Here is an 18,585-nt window from a genome sequence, read left to right on the forward strand (position 1 = left end):
CTGTTTGCCAGAAGCTGGGAATGAGCAACAGGAGACGGATCACTTGATGATCACTTGTTCTGTTCATTCCCTCTGGGGCACCTGGCATTGACCACTGTCGGAAGACAGGATACTGGGCTAGATGGACCCTTGGTCTGACCCAGTAGGGCCATTCTTATGTTCTTATGTTCTCCCTTGTCTCTTAAACATTCACTTCTCTGGTACAACAGCCACAGCCAGCTCTGCCTCTGTATTGTCAGAACCAGCTTTCTTAAAAGATGAGGAGGGATTGTTGTGATGTGTGGCTAGAGCACTCTCTAGGGTTGCAATGCAAACCTCACCATTTATTACTTCTCAAAGGTGGCTTCACACCCTGAACAAAACTATGCTCTCAGATTCACACTGTGGGTAGAGCAGTGCATGGAGCGGGTAAGCCACGGTCACATAGTCAGTGGCAGTATCTGGACTAGATCTGGGAATCCTGACTCCCAGCCCCATGCTCTAACCACTAGTTAAGACACTGTGCTCATTGGCAAATTCTCTTTTGGGGCAGAGGACAGTAGCATCTAGTTCCCGGTAATCAACACCAAGACATTTTTATTTTAAATTAACTTGGTCATTTGTCAAAAACGGAAGCACATTTCACTCACCATAGCCTCAGTAACAGCTCCTTGATAGAGCCAGTGTCACCTAGTGGACAGACCGCTGGCCTGGGACTCAGATATTTGGGGTCTATTCCCAGCTGTGCTGCTGGGCGATCATGGGCAAGTCACATCACCTCTTTGTGTCTCAGTTTCCCCATCAGTAAAATGGGGGTGATGCCCTCGTGAGTAAAATGCTTTGAGATCTCCTAATGAAATGTGCTAGGTAAGCGGTAGGTGTTATTATTAAGTGCCATCCTTATGCTCACTACGTGCCCAGGTCCATGCTCCAATCAATGCTGACTGTTCCTCCACTCCCAGATATCTCAGTGGAAGTGTAGGTTGAGTAAGCACTTAGCACTTTGCAGAGTCTAACCCACACGGCAGGGAGTTTTCTCAGTCTGATTGTCACATCACCGTTGCCTTCTGACTCCTTCCCACTCAGATAGCTGTGAGTCAGCATATTATCAAAGACACTCTGGGGAAAGTCCAGCCATGTCTGTACTGAGCCGCTCTTCCTCGAAGGATGCAGCTTGGTTTTGCTGTCTATGTACTAGCACTTGCTGATTTACTCAAAAAAAAGGGCCTTTGTACTATGTGGCACTGTGGAACTCAGTCACCTAGCAAATCCTCTTTTCCCACTTGCAGCAGCAAGGGAGCCCTGAATTATGCAGCGATATCAATGAATATCAAAGCGAGTCTTGGCTCTTCAGTGGCATGGGTGTATTTCTTAAACCATCCCGAACCATCTGGCGCTCTGAGCGCCCATCCTCACACAAAACAGAGATTCTTAGTGGGGCAGTAGCGGAGGGAAAACACTTTTGGATTTTCTGATATTTCTGGTATGAGCAAAACCATTGCAAAAAAGTGAAAGACACATTCACACGCCTTAGATCATGGGGGTCTGCTCTTGTGTCTGCCCGCAGCAGCAAATCATTGGTGTCGCTGGATCAACGCAATCCCCGAGTTTAGACAGGCAAACCCACTATATGCCCCAGTGCAACTTAATCTGGTTCAAAGCAGAAATAAACAGCATCAGTGGAAATCACAGCTTACAACTGCTTTGCCTGTCCACACTGCGGGTTTGCAGCAGCACAGCTAACCTGGTGGTTAAACCCCAGTGCAGATAAGGTCTTACCAACTGTAGACACTCTAACCAGAGGTCTGGAAGACGAGGGGGTATGAGAGGTGTACACTGTCATCTAACCTTATTAGACAGCATGGTGATTAAAAAGCCAAAGCAGAGGCTATACTAGAGCGCCACCTGGTGTACTACCCCTGGAACTGCATTATTACTAGAGTATATGTAGGGCTGAGTGTCCCAGCTTCTCAGCAATAAGAACCAGGAAGACATAACAGGGACTTACCAGCTGGAAGAGCAGGAGATACAGCAAACAGCAGCTAATTACAAAATGGCCCCCTAAGATTGCAGCTGTCTGGCTCTGCTCAGTTGAAAAGAACAGCCCCAGAAAGCCATGCTGGGGGGCAAGGAAGAAACGTCTCTACAAGAAGGGAATCCTGGGCTGGTGACAGTTAGGTGGGACCAGGGAGTCACTTAGAAAGAAGCTCCTGGAGACAGGGCCCAGTATTGCTATCACCATTGTATTCCAGGGGCCATGTGTATACAAGAGTGAGGAAACAAAGGATGCTGTGTCAAAAGTCTTGGTGATGATCCTTTCCAAACAACCAAGCTAGCCCTGTAGCTTTCTAGTGAATATCCAAAGCCACCATGCAAAAAACCAGATCTTATCCTTGGGCCCAGTGTCTCACTTTCCAGATGATATGAGGCTGGGAGCATTGTGAAAACCGTTCTCACCTGCCCCAGTAGTTCCAGGGCTACTGACTGTACCCAGCACTGAAATCACTTGCAGGCAATACTTGCCACAACTTCAGGTGGGGGTGGAATGGTGTTTTGATACAGCATTTTGGTATTACATTCCAACAGAATCACACTGCCTCGGGAGCCTGCCACTTTAGCTCCGAGGGTCCCCAGTTCAAATCCTGCTGCCGTGGCCATCCCAGCTAGAACGTTGCACAACCTTCCCCACTCGCTCCTGTAATAGACCCATGTTCTAATCCTTGCTCTGACTCCTGGTGAGCTGGTACTAGTGTTGTATGTGTGGTGCCTGGCTCAGAGAGGATAAGGGCCCTATTACTAGTGTCAAGTGAAGGAAAATGTCTTTACCTCAGGTCATTGAGGCCTATAGCGTGGGAGCTAGAAGATCAAGGTTCCAATCTCAGCTCTCTAACTGGGTGAGTGTTGGTTGCGTCCCCTCTCTGAGGCCTGCTTTCCCCATCTGTTCTTGGCAATACCGGCCCTCATAGCTGTGAGAAGTTGATGCTTGGAGTGTGGGGAATGTGCATGAGTTTGAACTGGGTAAGGTGCTTTGGGAGACCATTTGTATAAAAGACTCCATAGAAAATGAAGTTGTATTCAGTGTGTCACATCCTTGTTCACTGGTTCTGCCTGAGGAGATAAAGCTCACTTTGGGCCTAGAAATTATGTGGCTGGGTGCTGAAAGTTGAGCACCTGCCACTGCATTCAGGCACCTAAGAGCTAAATTAGTGCTGATTAAAGTGAGTGGGAATTGAGGGCACTCAGAAGCTCCCAAGATCTGGTCATAAGAGAGATGGGAACTGTCCCAGTCATCTCAGTGGGCACAATTAACTATGAATCCTTATGAAAAATTAAATATCAACATTGTTAACCATTTTATTACTGATGTCTTCAGCAGAAACAACCAGCTACTATGGGATTGTGGGCCATCTGAGCAGAGAATCAGCGACCTAACTCTTGCTTTTGATGCTATCTACTGGTAATTTTCCTTTGGTCCATCATTTGTGAGCTTGGTTCCTGACTGTGATCTGCATTTGTATCCAAGTAAGGAGAGGGATGGGGTCTGCGCTAACAATACAGAGAAAGCTACCACAGAGATGCAGCTCAAAGTCTAAACCTAAATGTAGGACAAGAATGCTCTGATCCCAGCTGCGGGGGAAGAATGCCTTCAATTGCAAGAGTCTTGGCCTCAGATCTTTGACCCAAACAACCAAAATGGTGCTGACTCAACCAAGTGCACTCACTTCATGCGATGGGAATCGAAAGTTTGGGCAGCGTAATTAGGTTAAACTGTTTTCTTGATAGTACCGTATTTGCATATTACACAGCCGAGCTTCAGATTTTATCTGTAAATAGGCCCAATTTGGGGCCTCTAGCCATGCAAGTCAATGGGAGGAGGGACTGTCTAGGCAGACTTGGGTGTCAGGTGGATAATTGCCCGGTGACAGGCCCTAGAAATAAAAACCTCCAACTGGCTCTCATAGCAGCTATGCCAAGAAAAGGGCAAATGTGGTCTTTCATTGCATAGCAAGAATGTTATCCCAGTGCTCAGGAAACATGGTGATGTTAAGATATAGCTGTATATTTCACTCAGCTGCTTTTGCCACCATGATTATTTGCATCCGGGGAAACACGGAGTGATTACAGCTGGGTGGAATTTTGCAAACAAATTGTCTTTTATTGGAGAGGCAAAAAAATGACCCTTTTTTCAGAAATGAAACATTTTGTGAAGCCAGTAAGTTTTCTTTTGGCAATGCTTAACTTTTCAAAAGTTTTTAATAGAAACTGCAATTTTTTTAAAAAAATAAACGAGCCTATTGGGCTTTTGGCCTTCATTTTTCAATTATTAATTATTATTATTTTATTAATGACTATTATTATTTGCACTACAGTAGCACCTAAGAGCGCCAGCCAGGGACCAGGAACCCACTGTGTTAGGCACTATAGAAACACAAAACAAAAGGACAGGCACAAAATTCATTTTAGTTCTTGCGCTTCTTCTCCTTGTACATTTATGCTTCCCACACAGTTGTCTTCTTCGGGCTTTGTGTTCTAACGTCCTTATGTTCCGCCGTCATTGAACCTCAGTGTTTTGTGTTTAGCTGTTCTCATTATACCTCCCTTCTTTTTTGTGTGTGTAATTGTGTGTTCAGTCATTAAGCCTTCTTTGTGTTCAGTCATCAACGTTGCAGGTTTGGTTTTGCTGCATTGGTGGTTTTGACTGGACAGCTCAGCCACCTGGGAGGATTTTTTTTTTCAAAATCAATGTGTCTTTTTGAAAACCTTTGATTTCAAACTAAAAAAAAAAAATCATTTTTGAAAATGAAAAAATTCCTGTGACATGGTGTATCTATCTCCCACTGGTCCCGCAGGGGTTAATGTTCATTGTGGGCTGAGGAAGCCACGCCCCTCTGTCCCTGCTGGGCATGCTCAGTCTGGAGACAGAGTATAAAGAGAAGCAGCCCTGCTCATTTGGGCCAGACTGCCAAGGAGGAAGGATGTGTATTGCAAGCTCCCTCCAGAGATCTGCGGGAGCCCCAGTCCACGATGACCAGGCATGCCAAACCCCAGGTGGACCCTGGACTGCCTGCAGAGACCTGGGAGGGAACTGAACCTGTTGGAGACCTCTCCAGCTGAAGACCCCATGGACTGCTGCACTGAAAGACAGGATAGGAAGTGGCCCAGGGGAAATAGACACTGACGCAGCCATAGGACCATGAAACTTGTCAGCATGTTGTGGTGGGATCCCTGCTGACCCAACCACCACAGTTTGGGTCCTGGGCTGGGACCCGGTGGGGTAGGGTGGGCCTGGGCTCTCCTACCCTCTGCTACCAACCCCATCCCTGGGGTGGCAGCCTCCCCACATTAGGCTTGTGTTTCTCTGCTGTCTGCCAGAGCTAGGACAACAGGCTGTTTGCTGCTCCACCCTGCCTGAGGGCCTGACCACCCTAGACTGCATGTTTGTTGCTCTACCCTGTCTGAAATCCTAAGGGCTAGTGGTTTGGTGCTCCACCTGGCTTGAAGGTCCGAGACCCTGCGAAGTGGCCCCAAAGAACTCTGACCACTAGGTCACACTGCACTGAGAGACAGAGTAGCCCAAAGAACTCTTACCGCTAGGCAACACTCTCCCATTTTTGTGGGTTAGGCCATCAGAGCGATTCTAGCAGCTGGGGGTAAAGCCCACCGCCAAGCATACATGACTGGACATCCCTGGGTATATCTGCCTCACGACAATGTGCAATAAAAATTATGCAGAAAATGTCAAACAACAAATCCATTCTATTTTGAAAACTAACGGGATGAAAATGGGCTTGGGGATTTTTCAACCAAGGTAACAATCTAATTATGTGGGTATAGATAAATGGGCACGTGGAGGGGGAGATCCTAGTGTGGATGCCATTATACTGATATAAAAAGTGCTTATGGTGATATAGCTTATTCTGGTTTGGTGTAATTGTGTCTATGCTAGGCTTTTTTACCAGTATAACGATGTTGTAAAAAATTACATCCCTACCCAACATAGAACTTCTGTGTGCTGTCCAGCCCTAAATAACAAAGGAGTGAAATCCAGGGAAGGTGAAAATGCAAGTTAGTGCTACTGCTGAGACTTCAATAAAGATTTAGGTCTAGATTGTGCTTGAGTAGTTAGTTACATCCACAACCCCACAACGTCTCACTGAAGGCAATAGGTCTATTTGTGTGAGTAAATGCATTGAAGTGTGTAGGGAGTCCATAATTACACTGGCTTACATCTGGGATCGAGGCAAGATGCATTACACTTGCTTGTTCTCTGCACCAAAAATAGCAGGATGGGATCAAAATGTTTTCCATCAGGGACAGCCAATCTTTTTACAAAGCCTGGGACTCAAAAGTTGCTTTATTACAGATTTCTTTCGCCCTACTCCAACTGCCTGGAAAAGTGAAGAATTAGGCTTGTTCTACCATACACCCTTTCCCCTTCCCATTTTCCTACGCATAGAAAAGAGTTTAAAGTAGAACTGGCTGAAAAACCAAGTCCTAAATCATTTTTAGAAATTTCAGCTGGTGGGAAAACTGAGGAAAAAATAGACAAATTTTCATTGCAATAGTTAAGCGATTCATCAAAAAAAAAATCAACATGCAAAAAAAGGAAGTCGGACCAGTGACATGAAGCCTATCAGAGAAGGGATGTAACTGAGTGAGCTCTCTGCTGGCATCTGCTGGAGAGCAAGGGGAATCGACTGAGTGAGGTTGTCACTCTCACTCACTGATTTAAATACCAACTACATTCTTTGCTGTCATCTGCTGGACAGCGAGGGGAGTCAACTGAGAGAGGCAATACCTCGTTTACATATTAACTGGCTATTTTGGGGACATTGGGGTATCATTTGACTAGATTTTGTACTTAGGGACAATATTTTGGAGATTATCCTGTTGGAAACCACCTTGGCAAAACCTAAATACTGACCGGGTTGGGGTCACCCTGAGGGAGACTAATGTTTGCTGAGGCTGGGGACAGAGGCCTGGGATTTAACCAAACTTCAAAGAAAGAGAGAGTATGTTCTGGTTTGCCTTTAGAAATGTCTTTTTTGGTGGCAGGGGTGCTGCTGGATTTAGATCAGTGTTTCTCAATGGACCGGCGCTATTCTGTAGCAACCTCCATGCCGGTCCCTGAGATTTCCCTGAGATCTTTTAGGAACAGCAGCAAGCCAGTCCCTGGTATCAAAAAGGTTGAGATGCACTTCTTTCGATTACTGGTCCTTTTGCAACTGAAAGAGCTGAGCTGAGAACTGCAGCTGCCTTTGTGAGCAGAGCTCAGCTGTGATTCCTGCTGTTTGACGAGAAGAGGGCAGAGCTCAGTCGCCATTTTTGTCACCTGGCCAGCAGTAGGTAGAGCAAAGTGGCAGGTGGGTACAACCACAGCATACAGCAGAAGAGCAGCAGACAAAGCAATTGGATGGACTATGGTGGGAGCAGATTACTTTGCAGCCCCTGTTTCACTAGTCCCCCCTAGTGAAGCCTCCCTGGCCTAGATGCTAAAATCATTATAGCAGGATGGGTGGCAGAGCCTGAGAGCTGCTTAAGAAACAGGGACCCTGATTTTCCTGGGACCACAAACTGAGAGTGGGGAAAACTGGGAACCCATGAACTGTGAATAGGGGATTGGGAGGTGGAAAAACTGTATCAGCTACTCAGGATCCAATTGTTTGGGGCTGTGATGCCAACCCCTAGCTCCTATGTTATTGGTGCTGTATAAATACCATAGATTAGACAGATCCTGTTAGAACTACTTCTGTCACTCAGTCTACTCTCTCCCAAGGCATTGGTGCTATTGGCTATTATTCTAAAGGCTCAGCTGGCCGAAGCCACCAGCAAAAACCCTGGAGGAAAGAGAAGGTATCAAGGAATAGGAAGCTGGAAAGGAAATACAGTCACAAGATAAGAGTCACCTGTGAAATACCTCCACCCACCGCTCAACCTGGCCACTGCTAACTCCCTCAAAGGAACCCCTTTTAGCAATATCCACCAATGTGCCGTATCGCCAGGGAAATACACGAGAATATTGAGAAGCTTTCTGTGACTGGCCTGGTGGAGTGACCTTTTTCAAGCCCAAACAAATTCATTGTAAAAAGAAAATCCTTTGTGAAGTGTTTTCAATACCGGTGATGGCTTTTGCTAATGCAGCTGCTTTCGTTAATACAGCACATTGTGCTCTAAAAATTGGTAGCAAAAGCAAATACACACACCAACACGGCATGGCCAAACCTGCTATTTATCTGTAAAATGAAGTGGCAGGTTCTAGCACCTGGAGGTCTGTCAATTTGCTGGGGGCCCAGTATTCCCAATAAAGCTGTCGATGACTTTTTAGGATAATGGGACACATTCAGAGCTGAGGCTGCTATGCCTTCACTGCAAAAAGAGGTGTGTTTCTGACACTGCGCTAGCTGTCTCGCTGTAAAGTCCTAGTGGGGACAAAGCACAGGTACCTTTCACCAGGATGTAGTTAATCAAGATCAACCCTATACCCCCCACCTGGGGGTTACTTCCGCTAGCTACATCCAGATAAAAACTACAGGGCCTATCTCCACTCGGATTTTACACAGGGAGCTGTCTCACATTAGCCATCTCAATGTGAAGACATAGCCTAAGTTGATGTTATCTGCCCCACTCCCTCTTGCAGGCCATTATCATGTAAGATACTTCGGCTCAGAACCTTCCATCCCCTTTATTTATCACTACAGCTGGTCAGAAAAACATGGACAGAACCATTTTCCATTGGAGAATGCAGTTCTATCTCAATCAAAAAGCTTCACAAAATTGTGTAGATTTTGCTGACATTTTGTTTTGGAGGGGAAAAGGTTCTGCTAATGTTTGTCGAAGAAAAACTTAGTTCTCGCTTTTTGTTTGGGTGCAGCAAAATTAAATACTTTATTATTTCTCCAGTAATTACAATGGAGGGAGAGAGTGCCATAGGACACAGGGTCCTGGACAGGTCTCTCAACTGGTAAACAATTACATCAAGCCTTTATACCGTTGTTTCAGACAATTTCTAGCAATAATACAGACAGTAAAAAGCAACAAATACATTTTGTTTATACATAAGCTTTTCTGCTATCTCACTAGAAAAACAAGACTGCAAGACTGCATATTGCAAGGTCGTAATAACTTTCACACAATTCACTCTGTCTTACATTATCTTGCTTCCTCACATCACCAGGGTCACAGTTAACCTAACTCATGCTAACTAACATTCATTAAGATCTCTTCAAAACCTTGTTAATTATTTACTGGCTTCCACACTCCCCCCTTTTGTACTTCTAGTACAACAAACAATTTCAAATCTCAATTCGCATGAAACCATGGACTTCAGATTCTACAGCAAACATGTCAACCGTCATGGGACGTAATGACAATGCATGATTAGCATGAACATGAAAGGTATTGCTATTCTTACATCATTTACAACAACAACAACAACAATAATATAATCCTAAATTAACTAACAACACCACAAATAACAACAATCCTATAGGAATAATATAATGGGGCTGTTGTACAATCGTGAACACAAAGCACAAAACATCATACCTAGTACATAAAGTAAACACTCCATAAGCTGTATGAAAGGCATTCCTTCCAGCTTGATATATATTCTAAAGCATGTGAATTTGCCCTTGCAATTCAGAGATTCTTTGAACCTTTATTCAAAGAAGTTTATTCTTTAAAATCCCGTTCTGGCGTTCCACTGTCCCAGCAGATTCTGGGTGGTGAGGGCAGTGAGTTGCACATAACTCCTTTACAATCTGTCCAGTAAAGTGAGTTCCACGACCACTGTTGATAGTCACAGGGATGCCAAAACGTGGTACAAAATCTGTAAGCAAAGACATCTACTGTCCTGCAGGGAAAAGCTTCAACCCAAGTGGTAAATACATCAACTAAAACTAATACATATCCATAACCACAACATGTAGACATTTAAATAAAATCAATCTGAATATTTACAAAAGGTCCCCAAGGAGGAGAGTGGGCTGGCCGCTGCACACCAATCTTGTGTAACTGCAGCAACCATTCCCCCCCCCCCTTTCCTTGGTAGGCAGCCAAGCGGTGTCCTTGACTGGGGCCAGCGCATGTTAGCCATTCTCTGGTTGTTTTTTCCATTTAACCTACAAAGGAAACTTTTACTCTTCAATTATACATCTTTTTCATACCATGAACACATAAACAGTACTGTTATACAGTACAGAAGTATTATCATTCAATGTATGCCACATATACCCTTTCACTAAAATAACCTTATTACAGAACTTTGGAAGAACAAGCCAGGACAAGCACACCCACTTTGAGAAGTTCACTTAATATAACTTCTAGTCCAATAGCTATCCACCATCCCCAGCCCTCTGGCTAAAAGTCTGAGGTAGCCAGAAGGATCCCTCGTACAATATGGGGAGTGGGTTAACTTTTCATGTCCTTGCTTCCAAAGACTGTCAGTATGATTTTAACAACAATTCTCAATTAAAAGATTTGGCCAATGTAGTTTCTTTCTCTTACTGAAGAAAATGTATTTTCTGATGTAACCAAACACTTTGTATTCTAAGTTGAACAAAACAAGTATCTGCATTTCAATCCAACACTTCCGCTTGATTTCAAATCAGACCATCTCATGAAAATATGAAACACAACAATTCTGGCCACTAGACAAACACGACAAGACAGAACATAGAACACACAACATAATTTTTTACTGTGCCAGTAAATCAAGGTACGTTGAATGTTGTGCAGCTGGCATTAGTTTTCTTTGATTATCTGAAAGACAAAAACAGAGGTCCACCCCTTCCGGGCAGTTAAATACTTAAAATATACAAATACTCTTGTTGATTCTAGGCAAAACAGAGGAATTACCCCATATTTTCTCGTATGTGTTTCTTAGACAGCCCTGGTTCAGCGGCCTCTACCTTATCAGTTAGTTAATTTGCATTAACACAGATGCTTTCTGGCTTGCTTTTTTACTTTTAACTCCTGCTTTTAAACACTGAAAGAAAACATCACCTCTTACAGTGCCGTTAGAGCTTAATACAATTTTAATTACATAGCACTGTATCCATTTTTCAGCTAATTCAACAAAATTGGTCACAGCCAAATTATTACAATCTAATAATTTATTTGCCTGAATTTATTCACAAACATGTCAAAGACACCAAAAACTGTTCTCTTTAGCATTTTCACAAAGTTCAACTGCTGTTCCCCCCAGCAAACACAGAGTCAATTTTTCATTTTCCCTTAAAAATCAATTGCTTTTTCCTTCCAACAGCCACTTTACCAATGCAAATCACCATTCCAAATATCCTTCTGAGAATTTGAAATCCTCATGCTTATATTCACTTACTCCTTTATTCCACTACACCCTCAAAAGTTTCCAACCTGTTTTCCAATCACTCTGTCTGTTGCCTGCTCGCCTGGGCCCGATCCTTTTTTCCTCACTGAATCGTCCCGTCCATGGACACTAGCTTGTTCCACAATCAGTTCTTAGCTAGGAGGGTGGGCCACTCAACTAGCCCCCACCCTTCTGGTCTTGTCCCCAAAACATTTCTACTCACAAGACTACCTGAGTCCTTCCTAGTAAGGCTTGCCACCCGGGCAAAAATACATGGCCATTCACTTAACACATAATCCAAACCCCTTTGGGGGTCTACCCAGAGACCCACCCATTTGTCTGCTGACACTTAAACAGAAAAGAAAATTACACAGAGAGCAAAGAAAATTACAGTCTAAGTCAGATCTTCCTACTTCTATTACATTGTCCGCTACAGGGGGGGGCGGGACTGTAAAATCTCAGGACAACCTCAGAGCTTCATCGCACACATGGCTTCCACCCTGAGGAATTACGAACGAGAAGTTCAGTTCCGCTCACACACCCATCGCCCAAATGAACAGAGCAGAAAAAACAACAGTAACCGGTTAAACAAAACAGAGCCAAAGCTAAATAGTGCACCAAAACCAAATAGTGTTTCCTTATTCTATTAGAGCTCACCTATAATCATGCTATTCTTAACACATAACACCAACAGTACCAAACAAAGCAAACATAAACTAACAAGGGTAAAACAGATAGATGGTGTAAATTCTGCAGGGCCTCCCCATTATTAAGTGCTCACCAAACTGTGACAAATTCCTGGTACTAATTTATCCCTCATGTCAGGTGATCAGACTGACAGAGCATATAATCAAATTTTAAAGCTTCATTAAAAATAATAAAACAACAATGGAGAGTGTTGGGAATGCTCCCACATCACTCAGGAAAAATATGAATGCCCCAAGCCTTAAACCACTTTAATACTCACACATGTCTCACTGGGAAGTTAAGCTTTGCAAATATAATTCCAATTCTGTAACTTGTAGTGCCTTTGGTTTGCCTGTCTCTATTTTCCACAAGCAGCTGGGGCTGAAAACAGTTTTCCTTTGCACTTAGCATAGTCCGTACTAATTCATGACCTTGAACACAAAACAACTTCTCCTTTATCTCAGGGCTAAGCCGAATTTCAAATTAACCCGTTCCTAGACAAATTGCTCACACTGTGACAGAGGTTTTTCTTTGTGATTAAAGCTCCACTGAGATATATGATCTTATCTAGATTGAAGGTACCTTCTAATGGGCATTGGTTAAATGAATTTTCACGCGTGTACAGATTCCAATCATTTAAATACCTGCAGGTTTTAGGACCATAATGTACGTACATGTAATATGCTGGGGTACCCTTAGGGGGTAAGGTGGAATATTTAGACAGTCCCTTATCCATTTTCCACTCACACAGGAGAGACTCACAAGGAAAGGGGAGGGAAGATGGGTTCACACACTCCTAGACCCAGGCAGCTTCCTCGCCGGACTATGCCAGGCTGAGTCAGCCCACCGTGGGTCGGATCTCCTAAAGATCCACTAGTTACCGGGCTAGCCCGGTAACAGCCACTCACACTGGTGTACACACACACACACACCAAGGCCTCTTTTTCTTCCTTTTTCTTTTTAACCCTTTTTCAACCTTTTTATCTCTTTTTTTTTTTTTTTTTTTTTAAACCATGATGCATCTTTACCTGGTCCGGACCAATACCATGAGGCGGTATGACAACCCCTCTTGAGGCGGTAAAAACCCCTCAGCACCGGTGCATTCTAATGCATTTACCTATGCATTACCTTATGCATTTACCTTATGCATTTCCTTGGCCAACTCAGCAGTTCCCAGTACTGCTATAAACTAACCTTATTGGGGCCTCTCCCCAATACCACTTTGCATCTGATCCTGCTGCACAGTCAATAAGTTCAGATGGCGTGAGCCCAACAGAGACAGACGTCCTCACGGAAAGTCCTCCTCCGATACCCCAATAGAGATTTCAAAAGGTCTCATACCTCTCATGTGGCGCCATGGGGTTCGAAGGGGAATGATCCGTAGTAGTTGTCTGTGGGTCCGTGGGCGTTGCCATCCCGGACGAGCCCCCAAATTGTCGAAGAAAAACTCAGTTCTCGCTTTTTGTTTGGGTGCAGCAAAATTAAATACTTTATTATTTCTCCAGTAATTACAATGGAGGGAGAGAGTGCCATAGGACACAGGGTCCTGGACAGGTCTCTCAACTGGTAAACAATTACATCAAGCCTTTATACCGTTGTTTCAGACAATTTCTAGCAATAATACAGACAGTAAAAAGCAACAAATACATTTTGTTTATACATAAGCTTTTCTGCTATCTCACTAGAAAAACAAGACTGCAAGACTGCATATTGCAAGGTCGTAATAACTTTCACACAATTCACTCTGTCTTACATTATCTTGCTTCCTCACGTCACCAGGGTCACAGTTAACCTAACTCATGCTAACTAACATTCATTAAGATCTCTTCAAAACCTTGTTAATTATTTACTGGCTTCCACATGTTGAAACATCCTATTTGGCCATTTGGGGAATGAAACATTTTGATATTTTTTGTTTTAAATTGTATTAAATGTTTCAATTGACCTGAAACAAAAAGAGTTTCCCGAATTTTCTTTCACAGAGTATTTTGAAATATTCAGGTTTATTACGAATTTTAAACAAATGTCTAACCTCAAACTCCTGTGCTGAATGGAATTTCTATTCTCCACACAGCTGTACAGGTCACCTGTGACCCTTGTGTGTGTGTGAAAGGCAGAACTGGTCAAAAAAAGTAGGAATAAAAAATCATGAAAATGTTCAAACATCTTTACTGCTTTTATATCAATTTTTTTATTTTTATTTTTGAAAATTGAAACATTTTGATCAGCAAGGGAGGAAAAGGGGTGTTTGTCCAAATTTGAATTTTCAACAAAAAAGGTCTTCAAAAAATCAAAATCAGAAAAATTTCAACCAGCTCTAATGAAAGGAGTTTGGCAGTCTCAGTCCAGTTCCTGGTGGGCAGATGCCCACGTCCCCAAACCACTGCCACCATTGGCGCTAACTAGGAAAGATTAAATAGATATAGGCCCTGTCAATACTAGGCCTGTGTCTACACTAGAAGCATTTGACGGGTATAGGAATACCAGTTTGCTACACTGGTGTTCTGAATGTGGAAAGAGTTATACTGGCTGTGCCTTTACCAGTATAGCTTATTCCACCACCACCATGAGCAAAACAAGCTGCCTTGGTCAAAGTGTGGTTTTGGTGGTACGACTGCCTCTATGCTAAAGACTTTTGGCTGGAAAACTCTGTTGGGCAGATATCAGACTAGCATAGCTATGCTGGCAGAAGCCTGCAGTATAGACATAACCTAAAGGCATTCACAGCAGCACAATTTTCTACTATCCCTCTGTCCCGTTGCTAGAGCAGCAGCCTTTTCTACAGCTGTTGTAGCAAGACCATTTAACAGCTTTCAGCAACAGTCTGGAAATCCCTTGCCTTTGTGATCTGGATTAACAGTGAGCATGGGCAAAAGGGGGAATAAATGGTTTATGGAGATGTCTGGGTCTCTGGTGTGAATGTAGTCCGGGCTAGCAGGGACCATCAGGCTCTTTCGCTTAGATGAATTGAGTTGGGGATGGTGTGGTCTCTTAGTTTCTATTGGACCAGTGCCCACCTCAGTGAAGTCACTGCCACTGCTAGCCACTTGCTGGCAGTCTTAGAGGAGAATAATGGAATAGGATGCAGACAAGGCCCCAGGGACAACTTTTCATGTTCAGGGATGGGGCACTCTGGTAGAGAACAGGGCGGGGAAAGCTGTGCCTGTGCTGGAGACAGAGTATGTCAATCTGCAGCACTGTGAATGTGGCACCGTTCTCAAATACTACGAGTCTTGAAAGAGAGAGAAGTGTGTCCTTCTCTGCTGATTTATCTTCCTAAGCCCCGCCCCCCCAGGATTTTACACCAAATACTGACTCCTGTCTTGCTGTCAGTCAGCAATTAACCCGCATCTGCTGACTCTGAATCACTGATAACCCCCGTACAGATCTCTGCAGGCTAGACAAAGAATGTCTGGAATATTGAGAATGGGTTTTCCTCCCCAAAATAGCAGCCAGTGTACAATACAGCAAAGGGTCTCCATACAACTACATAAGCAGTACTCAAAGCAAGTCCCTTTTCCCTGGCATGCAATGGAAGGCAATATACTGGAAGATCAGCCATTCATCAGTTTGTTCAGCTGCAGCTAGGAAAGTGCTGGCACCTGTTTAATTGTTAACATGAATTTACAGTCAGAGGAGCAGTGATTAGTGACACTGTGGGTCTGTCTAGATTAGAGTTTATGAGTCTGTTCTAACTCAGATTTATCAACTATTGTAAATTCTAATCTAGACACACCACAAATGTTTGTACTTTACTCGAGGCTGAGTCCTGGGATAAGCCACAGATATTTGCATCCTGGAACAAACAGCTGCAGCAGAGGTGACACATGGGGGGGAGGGTGCTTGTGGGGTCATGTGCCTCCCCAGATTTCTTAGGATGCCTCTCACTGGGACACCTAGAGCGAAGAGGCAGCAACTCCCCGATGGCAGCACTCACCCTGTGTCCCTGCAGTGTGGGAAAGGAGGAAGCAGCAGGGCAGCTGGCTGAGCTCCCCTCACCTCTCCTTGCTAAATGGCGCTGCTTCTCCTTCCCTGATGCTGGAGTCCCAATGCTGCCTGCTTTGCAGACCCCCCCACCTCATCAGAACCTTTCAAATGTGCCCACCCACCCCCATCCACGGTTACATGCCGCCTCTGGGGTGGCATTTACTGTTATGTTAGTTAACCCGAGTTAACTGAGAATCAGTTCACTTGAGTTCCACCAATAGCCACACACGAGTCCAGACATACCTGGTAGGATTCCACATTCTCTCGCTCAGTGACGCCTGGCTCTAGTTTTCTCCCTTCACCAAAGATATTTCCTGACTGCCAGCAGCACAATCTGCAGCCTCTCTCCCCGTCTCTATTGGCTCTGCATGGTGAGCAGTAGCAAACACCAGGGTGACAGTTCAGTAAGCAAATATGTCTCAGAGAAAACCAGGAGCAGACACAATCCCTGCCCCACTGAAATCATCTCTGCTGTTAACGTCAGCAAGGCCAGGATCCCACCCTGGGAGTGGAGCTGAGCAAGTATTGCCTTCAAATGCCGAATGACTGTTCTATTTGTGCCTATGACACACAGGCACATATGTGGTTCACCACTTTATCAGCAGCTCTTATCAGGCCCAACAAACTCACTACATCTCACACACTTATCAGAATCTGTGTCTCAAAGGTGGCATGTAAGATATTCCTTGGAAAATTAATAACTCACTGATCATTAATATTCTTGCATGACGTATGCACAGGGTGTGTACAAAGACTTATAAATATGTGCTAGGTATATTCTAAAAATGTCTTTGGCAAGCAATGCATAAGCCCTGTCTGCCATAGACAACAGAACGTGCATTTGCTTTTCTGACCAACCTAGTCTTCAGGCAGAGACAATGAAAGTCTATTTACTTATCAGGTAAACAAAGCTAACAAGTGGGGGAAGAGACAGCCCAGTGTCTATACCGCAGCCGGACAGAGAAACTTGGGGCATGTTTACATCTTCAGCACTGCAGCTGTGCTGCTGCAGCATGTCTAGTGAAGATGTTCTATGCTGATGGGAGAGAGCTCTCCTGGTGGCATAATGAAATCACCACTGCAAGCGACAGAAGCTACATCAGCAGGAGAAGCGCTCCCGTCAACATAAGCGCTGGTGCGGACAGCACGATGTCGGTGTAACTTATGTTGCTCAGGAGTGTGGTTTATTCACGCCCCTGCTGCGACACAAGTTCTGCCGACAGAAGCTGTAGTGTAGCTATGGCCTTGGTCTGGGTTTTACTTTCCAAAGAATACTTTGCAAAGGTTTTCTGGCCTATAACGACAGGGGGTCTGAACCTCAAAAGATAAGTAATTGAATCAAATGATTGTATACAATACTACTGTATTTAAAAGTGTATAAAGTAAGATCTTTTAAAGCTAATGACACTGGTGATTAATATCACTGTGAAATGTCTGTATTAACACACTGTGAGGAAATATAGATACTTAATGATATTATGCTTTCAAGTTTGATCAAGCACAGGGAGAAACAGGTTCCCTCCCAGACAGGAGGGAAAGCAGCTATCTACCTGTTGGCAATGAAAATAAGGAAGGTGTGATCAAAAGCAATGGAAGATGTATTTACATAGAAAGCACTGGGGGGATGTGAAGTTCATAGGAAAGGAAGAACAACTGGAGGTCATCCTGAGCTGGGGACGAACCAGTGAGCTTGGCAAGAGATAAGGGGAGAGGAGAAGCCATCTTGGCATCCATCACTGGACAGACAATGGGCCACACCTCATGCAAGTTGAGAAAGATGTGTCCTTCAACCAAGGAGGGATTGAAATCTCTGAGAACTGAATATAAGGGGAGAACCTACTTTGGCAATATCTTTCACTTAGAAAAACAAGAGAAGCCAGCAGCTTGTACTTCTGTGGAAAGTCCTGACTGAGGCAAAGTCAACCATGGCTGGAAAGAAGAAAGATTGGTAAGAAATGTTGAACAAAGCCTGTAGATTGCTAGATTAAGGCTTAGACTTTTAGATGGCATTTTCATTTTTATTTGCTTGTAACCATCTCTAATTTTATTTCTTGTACTTGGCACCACCTTAACCTACATCCTTTTCCTAATAAGGTTGTTTTATTTTTTCAATAAACCAATTCAGGGAAAGGGTGTTTCTCCCCTGTTTACATTAATAGGCTGTGATGTGCTTCTCTCTCTTTCAAGGAACGAACAAACCTTAATCTCTCTCTGAATGGTCCAGGAGCGGGCTGGACAATACAGAGCAGAGTTTTGGGAAAATTCAGGATGGTGCATGCTTTGGGGTCACCTTGCCAAGGTGTCAACCAAGGTCTGGTGGAGACCAGTGGAAGTCTGTGGCATTGCAGGCAGCCTCCTGGATCCGAAGTGCAAGAAGCAGGGCTGCCCAACAAAGCCATAAAATGCATGCTTGTTGCTGACGGCAGGCATCTCATGCAGAGAGCTATTGTAGCAAAGTTTTAAGGCACTTATGTGGTACAGGGTAAGAGGTGACATAACTCTACCAGTTTGGATGCACCCCAGAACATGACAATGGCCCTAGTATTCATTTGCCCAATACTAGGAGCACAAACAGAACAATCATTTGGAATCTGAATGAATTT

This window comes from Mauremys reevesii, linkage group 3, assembly GCF_016161935.1.
Source record: "Mauremys reevesii isolate NIE-2019 linkage group 3, ASM1616193v1, whole genome shotgun sequence".
Taxonomy (NCBI): Eukaryota; Metazoa; Chordata; order Testudines; family Geoemydidae; genus Mauremys; species Mauremys reevesii.